This window comes from Pseudochaenichthys georgianus, chromosome 1 (genome assembly GCF_902827115.2).
Source record: "Pseudochaenichthys georgianus chromosome 1, fPseGeo1.2, whole genome shotgun sequence".
Classification (NCBI taxonomy): Eukaryota; Metazoa; Chordata; class Actinopteri; order Perciformes; family Channichthyidae; genus Pseudochaenichthys; species Pseudochaenichthys georgianus.
Window position 1 is genome coordinate 219,696 of NC_047503.1, and position 25,655 is coordinate 245,350.

A 25,655-nucleotide genomic window follows, 5' to 3' on the forward strand; every position below is an offset into this window, starting at 1 on the left:
CATTTGTGTCCTGCGGTTCTATGTTTGATTCTGTGACTAACTCTGCTTCTGTGAACACTACAGTCTGTGACTCTGAAAAACATGGTCTGGAAAACCCTTCAGTTTTACTCCTTTTACTGTTGATGTTGTTCATGAAGCCTTATCTAAGCTAGATCCTAGGAAACCGGCTGGCCCGGACAACTTAGAACCTTTTCTTTTTAAAGATAGCTGCAGATTTTATTGCTCCACCTCTTACTTCTCTTTTTAACCTCTCCCTCAGCACAAATACAATTCCAAAAGTATGGAAGTCTGCTTATGTCTTGCCTTTACTGAAAGGAGGGGAGGCAACTATTTTAAATAACTATAGGCCAATCTCTAAATTGTCAGTTCTGGCTAAGGTTCTTGAACGCCTAGTGAGTGAACAGGTAAAGGAGTTTTTATGTACAAATGACATCCTGTCTAAACATCAGTCAGGCTTCAGAAGCAACACAGCACCATCACTGCCACAATGAAAGTGGTGAATGACATTACTAGTATTTTAGATAATAAGCAGAGTTGTGCAGCTCTGTTTATTGACCTTTCCAAAGCGTTTGACACCGTTGATCATCTCATCTTAAAGCAGAGGCTACTCAGTATTGGCATATCCAGCCATGCAGTGGGGTGGTTTGTGAACTACCTCTCTGAAAGGTCCCAATGTGTTCATTTTGATGGACTGTCTCTGAGTGGTTAAACATTTCTAATGGTGTACCACAAGGTTCTGTTTTAGGACCACTTTTATTCTCCATATATATAACAGCGTAGGTGATAATGTGGATGAAGCTACTTACATTTTTATGCGGATGATACCGTGATGTATTGTGCAGGTCCCACCATTAAGGAGGCTGTTGTTAAATGACAGGCTGTTTTTAACACTATTCAGACTCAGTTCTCTGAATTAAAGCTTCTTTTAAATGTGGATAAAACCAAGGTAATGCTTTTCAAAAGCAAAAAAGACACCAGAGCCTGTTTTAGATATTGTAACTACGCAAGGAACAAACTTGAAGTTGTTGCCTGTTACAAATACCTTGGTATCTGGCTTGATGATGTCTCTCTTTTAAACTTCATGTCAATAACCTGCTAAAAAAAACTGAGGGTTAGGCTAGGGTTCTTTTTCAGAAACAAGTCCTGTTTCTCGCTTGAGGCCAAGAAAAGGCTAGTCACTGTGACCTTTTGACCTGTGCTGGACTATGGGGATCTGGTCTATATGAATGCACCTGCCAATTGCCTGGTCAAGTTAGATGCTGCGTATCACAGTGCACTGAGATTTGTGACAAACTGTAAAGCATTAACCCATCACTGTACCCTGTATGCAAGGGCTGGTTTGCTTTCACTAACTGTACGGAGGCTCAGTCACTGGTACATTTTTATATACAAAGCCATGTTAGGGATCATCTTATATCTGCTCCCTGATCTCACGGAGAATTGTAATGTGCCAACTGCTAGGACTGTCTTAGGGAAGACAGCTTTTAGATGCGCAGCTCCTCTGTCTTGGAATAGTCTGCAAATTAAATGGAAACTGAACAATCTGGTGCCACTAAATGTTTTTAAAGCTCGGTTGGATGCTACTCAATCGGAAGCTATTGGTACCTGTTTATGTGGATAATTTTGTAAATGATGCTGTATGATGTCCTTTTGTTGTTCTGTTTATGTTTTTATGTTTCATGTGGAACTACTTGAGCAGGTCTCCCTTGGAAAAGAGATCAATGATCTCAATGGGATTTTATCTGTATAAATAAAGGTTTGAAATGAAATGAACGCAATTAATTAAAACAAATTATTACCGCCGTTAACGCGATAATTTTGACAGCATTAATATAAAATCTCGCCTAGGGCAGCAAATTGTCGGCCCTGGTACTAGGCCTCAAGAGCCTTTCTTGTGCTGGCAGAGACATAAATACAAATTGGCGGGGCGCACTTCGCACGTGCAAAAACTACAAAATTCCACGCGCTCCGCGCTCACATTATGATGGGTCCACGTGCCTTAGCACCGCTGCTATGACTCCATCCTAGGGGAAACACTGCTAAGGCACCAAGTTATATTTAAAAAAGTGCTTAGAGTCAGGTAGAACATTCCGGACCTAAGGCACCGAGTTGTATTTAAGAAAGCGCTTAGAGTCAGGTAGAGCAGTCCTGTACCTAAGGCACTAATGGCGCATTTCCACTGCAACGGGGTAGCCCCGTTTAAGCGTCCCTAAGCGTCCTCGGTCAGGCCTCGGGCTGCCTCGCTGGCCGGCCGAGGCCGTGGCGCATTTCCATTACAGTTTAGGACCTGGGGTAGCAACGCAGTGTAGGCGGGGCGATCAGCTTTTTGGTCGGAGCGACGCTGGGTAAAACTGCAGTGGCGTCATCTTCAATGCGACACAACTCACAAAACACACACAACAATGGAGGATGTGGAAGTGATCGTTTACTTGTTTCTTGGTGTGTGGCTTGTTATCACAGCAAGAAGGAAAGTGATCACAGCAAGCATTGTATTGTATTCATTGTATTGAACATAAATAAATCCTTTTTTTTTTCAATATACATGTGTTTGTCAAATGTTTTAAACAAATATTATCTGAATTGAATATTTGAAATTGAGACTAAAGTATCCACAACATAATAATATTAAATATAACCTCAATCTTTCTTCTAGACATGTTAAAAGCTTGCTTGAATGGGTTATAGGTTTATTTTGTTCTCTTGTCTTTGAAAATATAAGGAATGTGTTGTTTGAGTCTAGTAGAACGAGGTTATTACAATTGAGCAATTTCTACATGTATTATGTATTTATCATGTATTCTTAATACTATTACAAAATAAACATGTAATAATGTTTTAGAGTAGGACCTCAAGCTAGAAAACTCAATTTTTGCTTTAAATCTCTTAAAAGTAAGGGGCTTTTTCCTAACTGATGGTGTTTGTTATTGCTTTATAAATTCATGTATGTTTATGATTTTTTTATGTTGGGTGCCATTCATTATCAACAAGAGATAAGATAAGTCAAAGAAGTACTTTATTGATGGCAGTATACAAATACAAATGTTGTATCAAAAAGGCATGCCATTAAACAATACAAATAAAAAATGTAAAACTGTATTGCAGCCAGCATAAATATACATGGAATTGTAAATATAAAATGAACATTTTAAATAAAATAAATAAACAAGGAAGTACAAATGTTGCATTTAAAAATTAACTAGATAAAAATGATATAATATGTACAATAACTATTAAGGTTTTTTGAAGTATCAGGGAGGAGACGGGCCACGTCGGCTGCCCAGTCATGGTGCCGTTCCTGCTGGGACCGATCCTCTCCTCACTTATTTATTTGGTGTAATATTATTCATTTATTGTCCAATATTATTTTTTATATATTACTTTTGTGTTTGGTGGAACTGCATCACAGTGTTAGCTTAGCCAAGAAGCTATAGGAATGATTAGGAAAAATGCTAGTCCAATATTATCCTATAAGTATAAACCAGTGAATTAATCTAATCTCTTTGTTTTTCCACATTTGTTAGATGAGGAGTGACCCCAGCAGGACAAAGCCACACACCCAGAAGAGTTTCAGGGAGCAGCTTGCTGCAGAATTGTTGGAGTTTGCTGAAGGCCCTGCTGAAGGCCCTGCATCTCCACCACCCCCTCCTCCACCACTCACATGCATGCCTGAGTATTATGGGGAAGATGCCACCAAGGTCAGCAAGAACTTACATGCCTATAGTGTTGGTCAAATGTTTGAAATAAATCTGCTCCAGTTGGAGTTAAATGTTACCGATGTTTCTGTTTTTTTTTATTGTGCAAGTACACCCTACACACAATGACCTACAGTGTAGTTTTATTGTATAGTGCGTTGGTACAGTTACATACACACACAGCTACACTTACACATACACCTACACATACCCACACAGCTACACTTACACACCTACACATACCCACACAGCTACACTTACACACACACACCTACACTTACACACACAAAAATATTAAACAAAAATATTAAAAAAAATTAAATATTTTGTGTTGTTGTTTTAGGTGGAATGAATACCTATAGTGATGATTCAATGTAATACAATGATTTTTATAGTCTGGTACCTGAAAAAGGTAAAATGGCAATGATGGAACCAAATGTGCCCAAATGTGCCCAAAGCTTATTCCGCCTGGACCTTAGAGAGGTTTATGTTTTCATAAACCTCTCTAAAAAGGTCAAATGTCACTTGTTTTGCCTCAATCTTGATACAGGGTACTTATTATATTTCTACTTTGTATTCCTAAAGCTTTTAGGCTACTAACCCATCATTCAAGGTTGGTCTTCACTATAAGTAATGGGTTTTCTTTGGGCGGAGACAGGAATTTACATAGTTTTGCTATGTTCCATCTGAATTTACTCTGACACAGAAAAATCTATATTGATTCTGACACTTATACATCCAACTCACAGATGTAACGTGGCTTTGATAACAACAATTATTCCTATAAACCTTTTAGAAGTGAAGTTATAGTAATTTGTTCTGGGAATGTCATTTTCGAGCCTGAAACCTGAAAAACAGGCTCGGGGTTAAACAGGTTAATATAAATAACGAGGAAAACATTACCTCTGCTCTCAAACAGTCCTCTAGAAATGCTTCTGAAACAGTAACACACACTCATTTCATCATGCAGCCCCTCACAAATGCCACATGTTTTCCCCTCTGAACTTTATTCCACCCCAAAGTCAGCTTACTTGGAATGAATACATTTATTGATAATCCAGGCCGACTATTGTCTCCAGGCCTCTTTATGAGCCTTGCAGGAAATTAATCATTAACCTCTTAAGCCCCACGGACCCGAGCTCGGGTCCGAAAATACTATATGTAGCAACAGTGCTATATCTGAAGTGTCATTCATGAAACTATTAATATTCCATACCCATCTGACCAAAAGAAACTTGGTTAACTGACGATACGAAAAAAAAATGTTTTTCGAAAAATAAGTCTCACAAGAAGCCTCTAAATGAGCCCATGGCAAAAACGGGCAATTGCTATTTCTGCTCATAACTCACAAAAACGATCATTTATAATTCATACTTTCTGCACAAACAACACATTTTCTGAAAGCTGAGATTCCACAGATTCCATGGGTATACACCAAGCGGCAAACTCTGGGGAACGGCCGGGAAGCCAATACGGAAGTGCCACACACTGCAGTTCATACATGGGCCGCTAGGGACTGGCTGCAGAAAGGAGCAATTTCCATAGACCCCCATGTTAAAATGTCCAACTTTACAGCAGAAAAAAACATGTTTCTACCCATGGATGCAATACATATTATTATCGATATAGTTAGATTCCACCTTCATGATTATGAATCTGTGAGTGAATTGTTTTCTAACACAACCCTTTTTTTATATTAGGTCTTAAAGTGTTTGCATAAATTAGGGCGTGGTCACGTTGATGGATACGTACATGCCTCACTGTCAGCTAACAGCAACTTGTCCACTCTGCTAGGCTACAACCATAGAGGCTACAACGTTAGTTAGTCATAGTACTGTACTTGACCCTTTAGCTTTAGCCGTGTTCGTGGTGATTGTGCCTTTTAGGGAATATTGTTACAAATACCAGACAATTCAAATGTTGTGCTGTGCGCTTGAATGTACTAACAGAACTTCCAAGAGTCTAAAATAATAATATTATACATGTTAACCCCGTTCACAGGTGTTTGTGTGCTTGGTAGCTTAGCTTTGTACTTATTAGCCAGCTAAGGACGTAACCCTTATGCATACATATACATTTTAGTTTATGATTGAGCCTTGGGTAAGACTTTTATAGTCTATGGCTATTACGCCCTAAAGCAAACAGATATTATTCTAAACTGTACCAATATATATGTGTACAATGTTTGATTGTCTGGGAAAGAATAGTTTGTGTGAAATCTTCCTTGGGAAAGTAAAGGAGTGAAGTCAGGTGGAAGATAAAGATTGACTCTGTCCTTGTCTACTCACGCTCTGTTCAGAAGTAAAGCACCAATATATCTGTGTATAATATTTGATTGTTAGGAAAGAATAGAGTTTGTGTGAAATATTCCTTGGGAAGTAAAGGAGTGAACTCAGGTGCAAGTTAAGAAGTGACTCTGACCTGTTTACCTCCGAAGCTCTCACGCTCTGTTCAGAAGAAAATACTTTTTCCCAGAACTCTGATTCGCTGTATTGGGCCCGACCCGCAGTGAATCCAACCAGTAAGAACACCTAGGGGAGTGAGCAAAGTGCTCTGTTACAGGGCACTCTGTATTTCGTATTGTGTTTTTTACCATTAAAATCAGATTATTGTTATAACTTTTATGCCGGTGTTTTTGAACTTCTTTTATTAATCTGACCAGGCTCATCTAACGGATGGCGCGGAGCGGAGGTGGGCTTTAAGCCACCACCACTGTGTTTGCTCCTACAAGTTGGTGACCCAGACGTGATGAGTGCTGGTCTCTAGGAGGACCACAGACAGCCAGCGGACAGAATTCAGTCCAGGGGAGGACACCTGGACACCCACTGACAACTACACCAGGGCGGTTCTACATGATACAAAGGTAAAACAGATACCTGTTGATTACCAAAATCTGTGATTTGGCTTTGCTACAAAATGTTAGAGTTGTCAGCGGCGTTCTCAGTCTTCTTAGTCACGGTAAAAATACAATACATATTGTAGAAAGTAAGAAAGTGCTTAGAGTCAGGTAGAATATTCTGGACCTAAGGCCAGTGTTTCCCCTATATACAAATAGTATATATATATATATATATATATATATATATATGTAGCGCTGCTGATGAAATATGCGCTACTTTTTTTTTTTTATTCAAATAAGTGGCGACCCCATTTTCATTTTGATTGTTTGTTATGTGAATTTGTAGTATTTTGTGTTACTGTATGTTCAATAAAGGTGTATTTTGTTAAATCTTGAGACATTGCCACTGTATGTAGCCTACTAGGCAGGGATTTTTGGCATAGGCATAAGCGGTCGCCTAGGGCGCCAGATCTGGGCGGCGCTGCGCTGGTAGCTATGGGAGGGGGAAAAACATTTTTGACCGTTGGCGCTCATCCTATTTTTCGGCCTTGATGTAACAACATTCATAATTAAGTAAATGTAACACCCTTTTCACCCCGGTTAAACTTTTCATTTGCCCTGTACGATGGGCGCTGTAAGTGATGAAAGTGGGGGATATTGGTTTATCAGGCACCCGCAGCTCACAGCCAAAGTGCGAGTGAGCGTGGGGGCGAGCGAGCGAAAGAGAGAGAGAGAGAGGGCGCACCGGTACCGGTGCTGTTGTTATTAGAATCTGGTTGCTAGCAGCGCTAACGGATATATAAGAAGTAGATGTTTCTACGACGAGTGTGGAGGAGAGCTCTCCTGTCAGACTGAGAGGCTCAGTGAGGACTCTGAGTGATAGTTAATTTTAGACTTAAGTTAGATAACTTAAGTCTAAAATTAACTATCAGTTAACTATCAGTGGGTCTCAAAAGTTTTGACCACAAATGATGTAAACACATATTTCCAAGGCACTCCTTTATAATTATTAGGATAAATAAAAACAGGTTTGAAATCATTCCAATGTATACTATAGGACAGTAAACCAAAAATATCGTTTAAAGTTGGAGAGATACAAAATATGCATAAATAAATAAATGTTAACAAGGTAAAATAAGATATGAATGAACAACACAAATAAAATAAGTTACATTTATTTGTTATTGGCTATGGTAGGTGATTGGTTATGTTCATATACTTATTTGATTATTAAAATGTAAACCGATCTTTTTCATATGGGTGTTTTAGAGTTGTACCCCCTAGATCAGGTCACTAGTAATTCTGCTCAAAGTGCACCAGATTGAAGCATTTTAAAAATCTTCCCCGGTGGGGCATACCCCCGGACCCCCCTAGAGGATGTGACGTCCACCCCCCAATTAAAACATGTTCATACAATACTCAATACATTTGAATACATTTAAAGCCATTTAAAAAAAAAATAATAAGAATAATTGACTATGTCAATAAGTTTCTGTTTTTGTAGTGGATTTGTCTTTTGTGGAGATTTTTCATGTATTCTTTATATATAAAATAGGGCTGTCAAACGAATAAAAAATGTAATCAGATTAATCACAGCTTAAAAATTAATTAATCATGATTAATCACCATTCGAACTATGTCCAAAATATGCCATTTCTTTATGTATATTGTTGTGGGAATGGAAAGATAAATGAAAGAAGGCGGATATATCCATTTAACATATGTTAATATGTTTATTATAACATTTTTCTGCGTGTCAAAATGAAAGACAGCCCACACACCTGTCAATCATCAAACCGTGGGGTCTTAATTCATTACGTGTTGATTTATATCAACGGGTGAGTACTTCAGGAAAGTCGACGGGGGGGGGCTTTTGGAGTACTTTGTGACCACAGAGTGTTGTGATCAGCTGTTTTAGCGCAGTTCTCCAGTGAAGGGGGGGAGTCTCCCTCCGCCGCCGGTTGGTGTAGTTTTGGCACAATTCCGTTGTACAGACCGACGTTAACAGCAGCCCTGTCTGTGCACACGGAGACCGACTCTGTCGTCATCTAACCGCCTTCTGGAAAAGCTTCACAAGTACGCAAATGCGCTTTGTGACACAAGTGACGGTACGCATTTCAGATTACGCACATAACCTGCGTACCAGTTATGTGCACCCTTGTACTACAGCAAAAGTATTCTCCGTCAGGACTTCCTGCAACAACACCATTGTTGGATTTTATGCGAGCAATATATATATATATATAAACTCCCCAAACAGGCGAAAACCTACCAGTTTCACCCACTGTCTCTGCCACCTCCCTCCATGACTGGTTCTTCCGGTTTGTATCCCGGTAGGTGAAGAGGGTCTGGTCATACAAAACCGGGTGATTTGCTACGGCGATAATTAGTTTCTCCTCCATCTTTTTTTGAAATATAGAAATGAATGGCGGGATATCTCTTCCAGTTTAGACGCGGTTTGATTGGCTAGCTAGGGCTTGAGCCGTCAGATTTTCAGAAACGGGATTTGATTGGCTGGCTACACCGGCGTCTCCACCGAACATTGTTCAACTTCTGACGCCGGAGATGCCGGAGACGGACCGCTATGCTACCCACAATTCAGTTCGGCGAAAATCGAGGCAACGTGACGTCACCCCATTCAAAGTGAATGGGCAGACGCGTTGGAAACCGTTTTTGAAGCTGTCGAAGCTGTAGTGTGATCAGCCATTTCTTGGTATGGGTGTAGCCTACCCCAGCCATACCCTGGCGCTGCCACTGGTGGGATGTATGGGGCAGGCCATTCTGCACATGCGTTAAATGCGTTTAATATTTGATATTTAAAATTAATCGTTTCTCAGGCTCCGTCACTCTACACTCGTCGATCAGAGCGAGCGGAGCGCATTTTCGCGAGCGGAGCACATTTTCTCATCCGCCTCACGGAGCGTGGAAAGTGAGGGGCAGGGCTGCCTCTCTTTCCGTCGGCGTGGATAGGAGGTTTACCTGTGCACCTGTGCTGTTGTGGGGAGGTTTTTCCCGGGAAGTCGCGGAGAGAGACGGAGCGGCTGCACGTTGTTGTTTGGGCCCCCTTTTTCCACCTGCCCAGTTGTGCTGTGGCGGGGACCTGCTTCCACTTGTCGTGTGCTGCTGTCCTGGCGAGATTTTGCCCCGGGGGGGCGTAACGGAGAGACCGGAGCGGCTTCGCTTTCGGGCTGCGGCCTGCTTTACACCTGCTGTAGTTGAGGCCTGTATCCACCTGCTCCACCTGTCGTGCTCTACGGTGCCGAGGACGTTTGACCACGGGGATATCGCGGAGAGACCGGAGCGCCTCTACGCCTCGAGCTGGTCCTGCTTCGCCTATCCTGCTGTACTGAGGAGGTTCTGCACCGGGGATATCGCGAGGAGAACGGAGCGCCTCCACATTTCGGGCCTGCTTGCATGCCTATCCGGATGCTGTGCTGGTCTGGGAAAATGGCCCATATCGGGATTCTACTGTGCCTGTTAACTGTTTTGGACTATGAGAAGATCTCTAGTCATTCTGAGAAGACTAATGGATTCAGGTCTGTTCTGCCACCCGCAGTGGGCATCCCCTGCAAAGGTTCGGATGTGTTGCTCAAACAATTACCGGTTGCCTTGTCACAGTCAATCTGCTCGACAAAATATGTTTGTCTTTTTTATTTTCCTGCGATGATGGTTCTTCAGGACTGCTTCTTAAGCTCTAATCACACTCTCGCAGACGTTTCCGGTGTTTCTAAATTAGATGACAATGTATGTGTGTCATTTAAGAGGAAAAGATGCCTGGTTTTGTTGTTGTTATTACTGTCAGGAAATGTACAACCTAACCCTGGTCCGCCCAGTAGTAATAGTCAGATCGCTACTCCTGCTGATTTTAAAGCTAGGTCTGGGTTGGGTTTCATCCACTTGAATGTGCGCAGTCTGTTAGGTAAACTAGATTTTGTCCGTATCTGGGCAAAATCGACTGACGCTGACGTCATTGTCTTATCTGAAACATGGCTAAATAAGTCTATTTTGGCCTCTGACATTGCCTTACATGGTTTTGATGTGTATCGTACCGACCGGCCTAATAAAGGTGGTGGCGTTGCAATTTATGTTAAGAATAAGTTCAGTGTAACCACATTAGTTTCCAAATCGATCAGTAAGCAATTTGAATTTTTAGCCTTAAATATAGAAGTGGCAAAGGGTCAACAGGTCATGGTAGTGAGTTGTTACAGACCCCCCTCAGCTGTCAAAGACTCCTTGTCTTCACTAGCAAATCTTTTATCACAACTAGACTACAAGGAAATAGTCCTACTTGGAGATTTTAACTGGGACTGATTAACTGCAGTGTCAGAGGATTTTAAAAACCTTTGTATCTCATTGAATGTTACTCAGATTGTGGACAGTCCTACTCGCCCAAATATTAAGTCCCCTAATAAATCCTCCCTAATTGATCTCATTCTAACTAACGTTCCCCATACATATTCATCTGTGGGAGTATTTGCAAATGATCTGAGCGATCACTGTGTTGTAGCCACAATCAGGGACACTAAGGTCCAAAAGGTTAAACCTCGCATTATCATTAAGAGAGACATAAAACATTTTGTGGAGCAGGGTTTTGTGCATGATCTGTTTGATTTTGATTGGGGTAAAATCGATCTGTGTGCTGATGTGGAAACCGCATGGTCTTATTTTTATCTTGGTTTTATGGAGATCATTGATAGACATGCACCCCTGCGTAAATTTAGAGTAAAGGGACGAGACAATCCTTGGTTTTCTGCTGAGCTGTCTCGTCTCCTTCATGAGAGAAACAAGGCCTGGGCAAAGGCTAGTAAATCAGGCTCAGAGATAGAGTGGCTGCGTTTTAGGCAGCTAAGGAATAGCTTCACTTCAAATGTCAAAAGTGCAAAGTCGAAGTACTATTTGTCAGTTACCACAGAAAACCTAAATAACCCTAGGAATTTTGGAAAGCAATACAATCGATATCAACCGGTGAGATCCGTAATGAGCTACCTCCATGCCTTACCACAGCATCTGGCTCTATATCGGACAGGGCCACTATGCTAAATTGCTTTAATGAGCATTTTGTGTCCTGCGGTTCTATGTTTGATTCTGTGACTAACTCTGCTTCTGTGAACACTACAGTCTGTGACTCTGAAAAACATGGTCTGGAAAACCCTTTCAGTTTTACTCCTTTTACTGTTGATGTTGTTCATGAAGCCTTATCTAAGCTAGATCCTAGGAAACCGGCTGGCCCGGACAACTTAGAACCTTTCTTTTTAAAGATAGCTGCAGATTTTATTGCTCCACCTCTTACTTCTCTTTTTAACCTCTCCCTCAGCACAAATACAATTCCAAAAGTATGGAAGTCTGCTTATGTCTTGCCTTTACTGAAAGGAGGGGAGGCAACTATTTTAAATAACTATAGGCCAATCTCTAAATTGTCAGTTCTGGCTAAGGTTCTTGAACGCCTAGTGAGTGAACAGGTAAAGGAGTTTTTATGTACAAATGACATCCTGTCTAAACATCAGTCAGGCTTCAGAAAGCAACACAGCACCATCACTGCCACAATGAAAGTGGTGAATGACATTACTAGTATTTTAGATAATAAGCAGAGTTGTGCAGCTCTGTTTATTGACCTTTCCAAAGCGTTTGACACCGTTGATCATCTCATCTTAAAGCAGAGGCTACTCAGTATTGGCATATCCAGCCATGCAGTGGGGTGGTTTGTGAACTACCTCTCTGAAAGGTCCCAATGTGTTCATTTTGATGGACTGTCTTCTGAGTGGTTAAACATTTCTAATGGTGTACCACAAGGTTCTGTTTTAGGACCACTTTTATTCTCCATATATATTAACAGCGTAGGTGATAATGTGGATGAAGCTACTTTACATTTTTATGCGGATGATACCGTGATGTATTGTGCAGGTCCCACCATTAAGGAGGCTGTTGTTAAATGACAGGCTGTTTTTAACACTATTCAGACTCAGTTCTCTGAATTAAAGCTTCTTTTAAATGTGGATAAAACCAAGGTAATGCTCTTTTCAAAAGCAAAAAAGACACCAGAGCCTGTTTTAGATATTGTAACTACGCAAGGAACAAAACTTGAAGTTGTTGCCTGTTACAAATACCTTGGTATCTGGCTTGATGATTGTCTCTCTTTTAAACTTCATGTCAATAACCTGCTAAAAAAACTGAGGGTTAGGCTAGGGTTCTTTTTCAGAAACAAGTCCTGTTTCTCGCTTGAGGCCAAGAAAAGGCTAGTCACTGTGACCTTTTGACCTGTGCTGGACTATGGGGATCTGGTCTATATGAATGCACCTGCCAATTGCCTGGTCAAGTTAGATGCTGCGTATCACAGTGCACTGAGATTTGTGACAAACTGTAAAGCATTAACCCATCACTGTACCCTGTATGCAAGGGCTGGTTTGCTTTCACTAACTGTACGGAGGCTCAGTCACTGGTACATTTTTATATACAAAGCCATGTTAGGGATCATCTTATATCTGCTCCCTGATCTCACGGAGAATTGTAATGTGCCAACTGCTAGGACTGTCTTAGGGAAGACAGCTTTTAGATGCGCAGCTCCTCTGTCTTGGAATAGTCTGCAAATTAAATGGAAACTGAACAATCTGGTGCCACTAAATGTTTTTAAAGCTCGGTTGGATGCTACTCAATCGGAAGCTATTGGTACCTGTTTATGTGGATAATTTTGTAAATGATGCTGTATGATGTCCTTTTGTTGTTCTGTTTATGTTTTTATGTTTCATGTGGAACTACTTGAGCAGGTCTCCCTTGGAAAAGAGATCAATGATCTCAATGGGATTTTATCTGTATAAATAAAGGTTTGAAATGAAATGAACGCAATTAATTAAAACAAATTATTACCGCCGTTAACGCGATAATTTTGACAGCATTAATATAAAATCTCGCCTAGGGCAGCAAATTGTCGGCCCTGGTACTAGGCCTCAAGAGCCTTTCTTGTGCTGGCAGAGACATAAATACAAATTGGCGGGGCGCACTTCGCACGTGCAAAAACTACAAAATTCCACGCGCTCCGCGCTCACATTATGATGGGTCCACGTGCCTTAGCACCGCTGCTATGACTCCATCCTAGGGGAAACACTGCTAAGGCACCAAGTTATATTTAAAAAAGTGCTTAGAGTCAGGTAGAACATTCCGGACCTAAGGCACCGAGTTGTATTTAAGAAAGCGCTTAGAGTCAGGTAGAGCAGTCCTGTACCTAAGGCACTAATGGCGCATTTCCACTGCAACGGGGTAGCCCCGTTTAAGCGTCCCTAAGCGTCCTCGGTCAGGCCTCGGGCTGCCTCGCTGGCCGGCCGAGGCCGTGGCGCATTTCCATTACAGTTTAGGACCTGGGGTAGCAACGCAGTGTAGGCGGGGCGATCAGCTTTTTGGTCGGAGCGACGCTGGGTAAAACTGCAGTGGCGTCATCTTCAATGCGACACAACTCACAAAACACACACAACAATGGAGGATGTGGAAGTGATCGTTTACTTGTTTCTTGGTGTGTGGCTTGTTATCACAGCAAGAAGGAAAGTGATCACAGCAAGCATTGTATTGTATTCATTGTATTGAACATAAATAAATCCTTTTTTTTTTCAATATACATGTGTTTGTCAAATGTTTTAAACAAATATTATCTGAATTGAATATTTGAAATTGAGACTAAAGTATCCACAACATAAAATAATATTAAATATAACCTCAATCTTTCTTCTAGACATGTTAAAAGCTTGCTTGAATGGGTTATAGGTTTATTTTGTTCTCTTGTCTTTGAAATATATAAGGAATGTGTTGTTTGAGTCTAGTAGAACGAGGTTATTACAATTGAGCAATTTCTACATGTATTATGTATTTATCATGTATTCTTAATACTATTACAAAATAAACATGTAATAATGTTTTAGAGTAGGACCTCAAGCTAGAAAACTCAATTTCTTGCTTTAAATCTCTTAAAAGTAAGGGGCTTTTTCCTAACTGATGGTGTTTGTTATTGCTTTATAAATTCATGTATGTTTATGATTTTTTTATGTTGGGTGCCATTCATTATCAACAAGAGATAAGATAAGTCAAAGAAGTACTTTATTGATGGCAGTATACAAATACAAATGTTGTATCAAAAAGGCATGCCATTAAACAATACAAATAAAAAATGTAAAACTGTATTGCAGCCAGCATAAATATACATGGAATTGTAAATATAAAATGAACATTTTAAATAAAATAAATAAACAAGGAAGTACAAATGTTGCATTTAAAAATTAACTAGATAAAAATGATATAATATGTACAATAACTATTAAGGTTTTTTGAAGTATCAGGGAGGAGACGGGCCACGTCGGCTGCCCAGTCATGGTGCCGTTCCTGCTGGGACCGATCCTCTCCTCCTCGTTTCCTCTTGCCTGGGTGACAATAAGATAATAAGGAAAGCAATAAGGAAAACACACAGGACAGGTACAGGTCACACAAGGATATAAGAATAACATGTATAAACAGACCAACAGTAAGGTGAACTAAAGAAAGTGCTGGCCCTAGATGTTTACAATGATTGTGAAAGTGAATTACATTATGTCCAGCCTGTTGATAATGAATATAAATATATGTATATGATAGGATGTCACACACAACTGTACTAGCTGCTTACTAGCTAAGACTTTACTTGTAACAGAGCATTTCCACACAGTGATATAGCTTATTTTAATTACTGACGATGGATGATCCACGGTTTAAAAAAAACAAAAACACAATTCCAGTCGTTTTGCCATTTCTATTTCTTACCTAGAACCACACGCTGCGGTGTCGTGATGGCACTCGGTGTTGGTGGTTGAGTCGGTGTCGATTCTTCGGCTGGGGTCCGTTCTGGATTCAATGACGATGTGGACGGAACACTGCCATCACCCGTTGTTCGGAATGTTCCTCCTCACGAGTCCCAATGTAATCATCTAGAACAGCAAAATGACTTGTTAATTCCACAAACTACTGCAGCACAATACTAAATAGCAACAACAACTATAGAAAAGAAAAACTGAACGTAAACAATGGCACATATGGTGTTAGCAAACAATAGCTCTAGCTAAGGCTATCTGCCTAGGCTATCTGCCTTAGCTAGCTATGTAGCTCTTTGGGGCTCCATAAAAGCACGGGTTGTCGAACATTAATGTAAGGATAAATAGACTTCTTTGTTAGAAGTGAGCGTACCTTGCAGGGACTCCAGTAAAGCCGTTCCGTTTTCCCTACATCGCAGGAAAGTCCTCGAAAATCTGCGCTCGGACATCTGTGCAGAGACATCCTGGAACACTTTCACATTTCGCGTTGTTCCGTCGAGCTCCCGCTGGATTTTATCATCCCCAATGAGATGTAGGAACGTCGTCACCTCCTCGGTCGACCACGGTGTGCTTTTCTTCGACGTTGCCATTTTTGTAGCTCCTCCGTTTACAAAATGCTGCAAGCTTGCTTCTTGATATATATGTGACGCGAGGGATGATCTCGCGCGCGATCTTGTGACGATTCTCTCTGACCAATCAGCAGTCGAGTGTTGACGTCACAGCCCTGGCCTGGTCTGATAGAACCACGATTTTATGGGGCCGGAAAAAGAGAGAAAAAGTACCCGCTAGCCGGTACTAGGCTATATGGAAATGCCACCAAAAACTGGCCTGGCCGCTTGAGGACGGTCCAGGACGCTTAAACGGGGCTACCCGCTGCAGTGGAAATGCGCCATATGTGTTTGTAAGAGTCGGGTAGTGCATTCCCGTACCTTAACTCACTAAAGAAAGTAAAGTGAACCAGCGAGGTCTCCGTGAGGTATTCTAGTCCTGCACGGCTGACTCGCTGGGGAAATTCTGTAATAAACTGTGTGATTTTTTACATCGAATCTGTGTAATAATTGAGAAGAGAGAGCAGAAACATAGTGACAGGAGAAGGTTTGCAGAAGCTGGGAGCTTCATCAGACAGGGTGTATAACCATATGCTGTGTGCACGTCTGAATTAAGGACAGGGCATTCAAATAAATAGAATAAGGACATTAAAGGTCCCATGTCATGGCCATTTCCACTGATCATAATTCCATTGTTGAGGTCTACTAGAATAGATTTATACTGTGCAATTTTCCAAACTCAAATTGGTTTCTCATAAAGCATCTCTGTGAAGTATGTGTATTCACTCTCTCCACTAAACGGCTCGTTGCAGGTCTTGCCCCCCCCCCCCTCCCTGTGAGCCCAGTGTGCTCCGATTGGTCGGGACCAGTCGGGACGTTGTGAATCGCGCTGAGCTTCGTGGAGGTGTGGTTTCCTTGTTTAGCGATACACAGCGAAACACAGCCAAACTCACCCTGAGCACACACAAAGTCACAGCCGAAGTAAAAGCAATAAGTGTGGCTTGATATTGAGTAAGAAAAAGGTTGATAAACGCTGTGAGAATGGGTCTGCAGAGAGAATTTCGCCGCGATCCCAACTGTCTGTTATCAGCCTGCAGCCAGGGAGGAGAGATCAGCAGAGCTGCATGCACTGAGTGTGTGTGTGAGGAAGTCCGTGGATTGGTCAATTTGGACCAATCAGCGGGGGCTTAACGGCTCCGCGGACGTAACGTAACGGCTCCACGGATTGGTCCATTTCGTTTCGGGTACGACATGACATCAGATGTCCCCGGAAGAATCAAATGGATGATGACGTTTCACCAACGAGGCGTTTTGGGGAGGTATTTTCTGTGTTAGAGTTTTACTCGCTACAGGGTGTACTTTGAGGGTTTTGACTCTGCAGACCGTTTACATGCAGAAAAACCTTCATAACACACAAGGGGACGGGTAATAATCGGAAAAGCATGACATGTGACCTTTAAGAGTAACGACAAGAATTGTCCAGTAGGCCTATATTAATAAATACAAGTGAACACATATCAACCTAGTCAGATAATAGATACGAAGTCAATCATGGAAGGAGTGAAAGATCGAGTGATCTGAAGTTGGAGTGAATACATTGAAAATTAATAGATCAATGTGTGATTTGATGTAGTAGATATATTGAAATAAATAAGAAACTATAATTTGTTGTTTTTAGCATAGTTTTTGTAGGATACAGTTACGTTACTTTATGGTTTTATGAGAGGTTTTGAGAACTGATTGGTACCATTGCATTATATTGTGAATTTCATGGTATTTGTCATTAGCTAAGGATTGTACTTAATTATATTTCAAGGAAAAAATTATATTACATACAGTAAGGTTAAGGGAAAGTAAAAAGTGGTTCACTGAGTATATGACGTACCTAGAAAGATTAATGTCTATACAAATTAAATATAATAGTGGATTCCACCTAGATTAGACATAGACAGAGGAGAATTTGTTAGACATGAAATAACGAACTCAATGTAAGAAATATATATTATAAATGTTATTTGGGAGTAGTATTTATCATACAATAGTGACTCTCATTTGATGGTTGTTTAAAGTAGGAAAACGCAAGCTATTCACCACAATTGTATTTTTAGGTTATGAATAAAACAAAAAGTAGTACGTGATAAGCAGAAGGGGTTTTGAACGCTTGTCAGTCAGAAGGAATCTATTAATGTGTATGTATGACAGGGGTATGCCCGCTTCGGTTTTCAATGTCCGCCATCACGTTAAAACAGAGGATTGGTGGCAAACACTGCTCCGAAAGGTTGGAGATCTGCTCCTCACCATCGATGGCGGCTCCATCCACCCTTCTCCTGAGGTTCGCAACCTGGGTGTCATTCTGGACTCTAGCCTCACCTTCAACTCCCACATCAGGTCCACTGTCAAAACCGCTTTATTTCACCTACGAAACATCTCCAGACTCCGGCCCTCTCCCGTTGCAGAAACATTCATTCATACCTTCATCTCCTCTCGTCTGGACTACTGCAATGGAGTTCTGTTCGGGGTCACCAGCAAAGCCCCGGACAGGCTCCAGTACGTCCAGAACTCTGCAGCCAGGCTCCTCACCCACACTAAGCCCTGGCAACACATCACCCCTACCCTCATCCACCTTCACTGGCTCCCGGTCAAGTCATGCATCCAGTACAAACTCCTCCTGCTAACTTACACATCTCTCCACTCCCTAGCCCCTCCATACATCTCTGACCTCCTTCAGCCCTACACCCCCCCTCGTCACCTGCGGTCCTCTGACAAAGGGCTGCTCTCCATCCAGCGCTCCAAGCTGAAAACATTTGGCAACAGAGCCTTCAGTGTTGCAGCCCCCACCCTCTGGAATTCTCTCCCATCTGCAATCAGGAATGCAGACACTCTGGACAACTTCAAAAAACACCTCAAACACCATCTGTTCACTCAGGCCTTTGGCCTCAACTAATATGCAGTACTCAGCAACCTGTTCCTGTTTTGTTTTCTTCAGCCTATGTATCTGTATTATTATTAATACTTTTTTGTTTTTGTTACTTCCCATTGTAAAGCGTCCTTGGGTTTCGTGAAAGGCGCTATATAAATTGAAATTATTATTATTATCATTATTATTATTTTCAGTTCATTGCTTACTTCCACACGCCTTTTCCCCTCCTTGTCTCTTTCATGACTTTATTTAATGCATTAGAACGATTGTTATCGTAACTTTCCGTGTTTCTAGAAGTCAAACTCACTGTTCATATTACGGAGTATATTTCCGGAACGGCCTTTCAAAATAAAAGCCACAGGCCGCTGTTCACCAGAGATGACTTCACAATAAAACAGTAATTAGCTTATATATTATAATATATTTAACTTATATTACGTCGTTAAACATTGATTTTAATTCATTACAGTTTTCAAATACGGCGCGTATTGAATACAGTTATTTGTGTATTTTGTTACAACCTCACCATGCTTCTAACACAACTTAGATAAACAATTGAAAATGAATAGAATAACCAAGTAGATAAAAGATTAATCTATAGTGGTTAGGGAGAGTTTCCTTGTTTTGCTCATCCGACTTACTGGAGTAAAGAGAATAGTGTTTTATGAGAACCGTCATCCTTCATATTTTAGAAATAAATGTGGACTTTGATGTAGAAATGGATCACGGTGGAGAATTAATACCTTTTGGGTTTCAAATTTAAGAAGATTAAAGATGAATCTATAGTGGTTAAGGAGGGTGTCTTTGTTTTGCCTATTAACTTAGAACTGAAGTAATAAAGAATAGGCAGACTACTATCATTAGTTTGTTTTAACATTCACATGTTTCAGCATTCCTGACCTCAGCCGTTTTATTTTGTAACTCGTTGGGAGAGAGATTTAAATTGAGTTTTTCTCAGTAGCTGAATGTTATTACAGCAGCATTGGATAGTTGTGCACCACCTTTTGGGTTCTCTGAATCAGTGTGTTGGTGAAGAGTTGCTCACTGCAAACAGAAGAAGTGTGCAAAGAACGCATCTCTGAGGAGGTATTGACATTTTGCTTGTGCCTCGTTGTCAAGGCAACAGTGGTGTGAAGAGGTACTGCGGTTTTGGGGGATTTCTGCTGTCCAGAGGACAACGTGTGTCTGCCAAGTGATTCCTTCCCTCATCCCAATGCCAGGGAGTTTCCTTGAAGCCCACTGACCAGGGCCGGTTCTAGCTTTTTGGGGACCCTGCCACTGACTACAGCTGCATCACTGACTGTGCTCATTATGACAAGATCTTGAGACATGCTGGTCTCAGATTGTTCAGACTCTGAAGGAATGATGCAATGATTTTACAGCATAATTGTGCAATAGTTTCCCAGGGGGTGGTTGTAGAAACCTTAATGCTTAGTGTTTAGATAGGAGGCTGCTTGTTTAAACGATGGTCTGGAATACTGAAAAGATTAAAGTTTAATATTCTTGTTTAGCAAACAAGACATCTGATTATTATGTCACACATAATAATCTTGACATAGAAACTAGCTATGGGTAAAACGTGTGGTTGTTATACCATTGTTATCATGAACAAAAGATAAATAAGGAAATAGTATCTGCTTAAAGATGAACGGATTTCATATGACAGAGAGGATTAGTTATTGTGAATACTCCACAAGGTATCTACTAATGTATTTTAAAGAACCACATTTAAAGAAATTGAATTGACTTGATAAATAAGTAAAGATAAAAAGTTGTATTACCCATTAATCAATCAATTGGTAAATTAAAAATAGCAGTAAAGAAGAAACTATTAAAGTAAAAGGAGAAAATAATCCTAACACACACTGAGGGTACTGGGGGATAAAGGGGGAGACATGATGGAAATATTCACTACACTTTCAGCAGTGGGTGTTTTGGAGTTAGGAGTACAGAGTAGAACAGATTCTTCAATCTCTTCATCAGGTTTACAAATTATTCTTTTAGAGTTTTTATTCATGTGAGAATTGGGTAGTGTTTTAGGTTGTTACAGTATTTATCTACAGTTCAAAGGGAGAGTTTTGGTAACCACTCAATAAAATCAGACAAATATTTCTTTATATAGGTCATGTTGAAGGGAAAGCTAGTTCTAAACAAAATATAGTATTTCAATTTGAGGTACTGGTTTCACCATTGTGGCATAGTTATTACCATAGGAGGGCTTTCGGATGGACTTCTGTTTTTAAATCCTTGATAAAGTAGGGAGTAATTGTTGCATGTTCGGACACCCAGGGTTCCACACACTGCTAAAGAGTTTAACATTGTTTTTTAGGCAGACCAGAATTGAAGATAAATGAGTATAATGAGCTATGAAATGCAGAGCTACACAGATCCTAGTAATGGTTTGACTCAAGATAATAGTTAAGTACACAAGTTTCTGAATTAGATCTATTAGACATTTTAATATAGATTAGGTGTAGTACAATAAGGAAATGAGTTTTGTACCAAGTTGCAGGAAATGTGGGAAACAGCTGTCCCAATGAAAAGTTAGAGATATCTGGAAAATTATAGTTGTAATCGTGAATTAATAAATGATGGCGCTCCATATATGATGGATTTTTGTCGACAAAGGATACTGGCCTATGCTGAAATATCAAAGTCTCTGCAGAGCACGACACATGGCCAAAAAGACTGAGATCAAATTACCTTTGACCCTGACCGACAGTGTAACTTGAGAAGGCACTGTCAATGACTGACTCTGGGGTGAACCTGACCAAACCTGACTTTACAACCTGACAGTGTGAGTGTGAATGTGAGTGTATTTCTGCATGTGATCAGTGCAACTGCATGATTTAAAACAATGACTAATCAAGCATGCTTTTGGACTAACACATTATTCTGGGGCTCTGTGGGAAATGAGAGGTTTCCTAAAAATTCCACAGATTTGGAAAACCGCACATGTGACCCGTTTCTAATCTACTTGATGGTATTTCATTCCCACAGGAGGTGGCTGTTTGCAGAATGTGAAACTCAAACTAAAACATGAAGATTCTGTTTCTTTTAGGACTGAATGATGGAGAGAAACACTTAATTTCACTGAAGTGTTTACTGTGGAAAATGATGGATGTACATTTGTGAATGATGTTTGGTATTTTCTTCAGGGTTCTTACACCTTTTCCAAAGTCAAATTCAAGCACTTTTCAAGCATTTTCAAGGTGCATTTTCAAGCTTTTCAAGCATCTTACAGCTGTTTTACATATTTATATACACATACTCAAATGATTATTTCCTTACCTCACATTAAATCAGATGTTCTTTATGCTATAAACAACCAAATGTGTGTTTTGTGATAGCATTCTACATGAGGATGAAAAATTAAAGAAAATAAAACTAAGTTTAATATTTCAAAATGAGTGACCTGTACGTAGACTGGGCATCCCATATAACCTGGCTGAGCCAATATAAAACAATCAGCCAAATAACTTTTCAATACATTATTGATTACCAGTGTTGGGTGTAACGCGTTACAAAAGTAACGGAGTTACAGTAATATATTACTTTTTGCTGTAAACGAAGTAATGTAACGCATTACTAATGAAATGTGGGTAATATATTACCCGTTACAATGCTCAGTAACGCAGTTACAACACATTTTAACCCGAAATTAAATGGTGTTTTGTTTTTTAACAATGTACTAACATAGCGAGACATTCCGACAACAGACCAAATTGTGCGGGTAGATTAGTAAAACCGTGGAGTTTACTCTTCAGGCTTCGCGCCGGGATCTTCGGGGCAGTTGAATGTTATTCACCCTCTATTCAAAAAAGAGAACGGAGTGAAAAATACTAACAACAAATTGTGTCAGGTGCGCGTGACCTGCTCCGCTGCGCGTGCATCATTTCCAAAGTACTTCCACAGCAGTGACAGTGACACACATCTGTGGATAATCATTTATACGAAAATTGTTAAAGCAACCATCACTAAACGCCAGCAACACTGAATCTACTGCAGACCGTAGCAACAGGTCAGATGGGGACATCACGTTACCATCCGTTGTGGACACTAGCTTACTCCCGCCTGACTCGCCGCCCTCGCCCTCGGTAGCAGCAGTCTTCATCTCCCGAAACACCGCCGCCCCTCTGTGGCCCGCAGGTGCCAGCCAGGATACCACGGCAAAACAGAGCCTGCCCAGGTATATCTAAACAAGTACCCGCCTGTACAGTGGGGTTAGGTGGTCATTTTGCAGCTCGTGGTATACAAATAGACAAGGGCTAGAATATGTGAAAATAGTGCCATATTCTGCCATGCCTGTAGAAATGTTGGTTCAAAAATAATGCATACAATAGCACAGATGCCTTCACCACGAATGGCTACAAAAAGATCTCATATCCCAAGCTTATCAACAAGCTAATGTTGCAGCTGAAATGATCTCCAGGTCACAAATTCAACCTCACATGATGATGTGATACCAGTTTTCAAGCACAGTAAATATTCTCTTCCCAGAGTATATGATGGGACCAAAGTGATGATTTAGTAGGCTACATGGTTTTAATAATACTTTTGCTTTTCAATGTTTGCCATTTCAAACCATGAGCTGGTTCAAATAATATTTGCCTTGATTTACAAAATGTTCTCATTTGTTTTATCAGTACAGCTTTGAAGCTTTTGTGCTTTTCTTTGCCACAGTCCACTTTGGACTATATGAAATATTTCAGGATTGCACTTTTAACTCACTTGAAATGTTCTCACTTGCTTGGTTTCAAAACATAACAAATGCCATAATCTGTTCATTGGGACATCAATGCTATTTCCATTGCTGTTGCCGGCCACTACTGCTGCTGCCCCCTGTAACCTCAGAGGCACCCTGAGTAATTTTTCTCTGGAGCCGGGCCTGTACACGGCCATATACTAAACACACTACAGAGCCCATTCCGTGTCCTGTTAGTGTTTACTTCCTGTCTGCCTTCTTCTGGTGATTTATCTGACGTCCAGCGCTCCGTCTTTTAACCTCTTTTCCTTTCTCTTTCTTGATCCTCCTTAGCAACCTTCATTGTAGTCCTTGACAGTGGTCTGTACTGTATTAACAACGTGTCACATGTTAAGAATTTACAATCAGAATCGAGTATTCAACTAACCCGTGTAATGCAAGTTGTTAGTAGCCTTAAGGGCCTACACAGCTGTTATGCTATACCACATCACCCTTCACTGGATGTATAATGAGCTGCACTAAACTACATTTCAGCATTTAAAATACCTAGCCATTCTTTTGTGGTTATTTTGGTGAAAGTAACTAGAAAAGTAACTAAAGTAGTGTAACTCATTACATTTCAGAGACAGTAATTCTGTAATGTAACTTATTACTTTCAAAAGAGAGTAATAAGTAATATGTAATATATTACATTTTGGAAGTAACTTGCCCAACACTGTTGATTACTATTGTTGAGGTACTTTTAGGTTGGCAGTAAACATAAGTCAGAGGTACATGGTGTACTTTTACTCCACTACATGTATTTAATACCTTTAGTTACTTCACAGATCTGGATGAATGATGTGAAATATAATCAAGTGTTGAATCAGACTTTAGTTCCACCTGGAGTAAATTCACAAGCTACCCTGCAGTATACAAAGTCATTCAAACTAGCTGCACCTTTACCAGCTTTGAGAACACTTTAATGATCAATCATTATAAAACATATCAGATATATTATTCTGAAATGGACCAATCTGCACAACGACTACTTTTACTGTCGCTACTTTCACTATATTTTGATGAGAATACTTTTCTACTTGAGGAACATTTTGAATGCAGGACTTTACTGTAACAGAGTATTCCTACACTCTGGTACTTCTACTTTTACTCAAGTACAAGATCTGAGTACTTCTACTTTTACTCAAGTACAAGATCTGAGTACTTCTACTTTTACTCAAGTACAAGATCTGAGTACTTCTACGTTTACTCAAGCACAACATCTGAGTACTTATAATTGCACTACAAGATCTGAGTACTTGTACTTTTACTCAAGTACAATATCTGAGTACTTATTCCACCTCTGGTAGTGTATTAGCCTGAATTGTAGCCACAAAATCACGCAGAGCTGCATAAAAATAGACTCACAATGGTAACAAGTGGAAAATCATATGTACTAATGTGTACAATGATTTGTAGGTAATGCTACTCAAGACACCTGACTTATACATCTTCAAAGGAAGACTGTTCATTCTACAATTACATGGCATTAAAGCAAAATGTAGTTTTACTTGTATAATACTTACATTTTATATAAAAGACAGTTTGTTTTCATCTGTTTTCAAATAAACAAAGTATTGGCTTTCAGAATATTAAACTTGTTTCGGCAAATTCAGATGATAAATACAACTTTGAGGCTTCGGCATAATTACAAGCAGAGAACGGACTAATGTAACGTCACAGCAGGCATAAGCCGCCGGTGTTTCTTGTGAGTGTTTCCCCGGTACACAAACGCAAAAATACACAAACACACTCGTGAGCTTCCCGCAGACCAGTAATACAAACGAAAATGTGTCTTCGGGTCAATGTGACTGATTTCGATAGAGCAAGTCACATTTGGTTTAGGCACGAAACATACTACCAGTAGAAATACATTGCTTTCAAAATCGCTCTGTGTCGAATCAATAGATTATATTTCGTGACTCTAACACGAAATGCCGTGAGTGCTTCATCCTCTGAACACCACAGGATAGCGACTGTAACGCACATAACATAGATACGCTCCTCTGAAATGATTGTCCCCTGCAATTATTATTATCCCTCAATCGAGTTCGCTATTCAGCTTGCTAACGTTAGCTTAAACAAACGAA

At 40.3% G+C, this 25,655-nt stretch overlaps 1 long non-coding RNA gene across 1 annotated transcript; it reads right to left on the reverse strand.

Moving 5' to 3' along the window:
* Window positions 1–14,906: 14,906 nt before the first annotated feature.
* LOC139434340 (uncharacterized) lies at window positions 14,907–15,787 on the reverse strand. Its single transcript, XR_011643695.1, has 3 exons — window positions 15,727–15,787; window positions 15,307–15,470; window positions 14,907–14,930 (listed from the first exon to the last, which is right to left on the reverse strand). It is a non-coding gene; the product is annotated as an uncharacterized lncRNA (long non-coding RNA).
* Window positions 15,788–25,655: the final 9,868 nt, after the last annotated feature.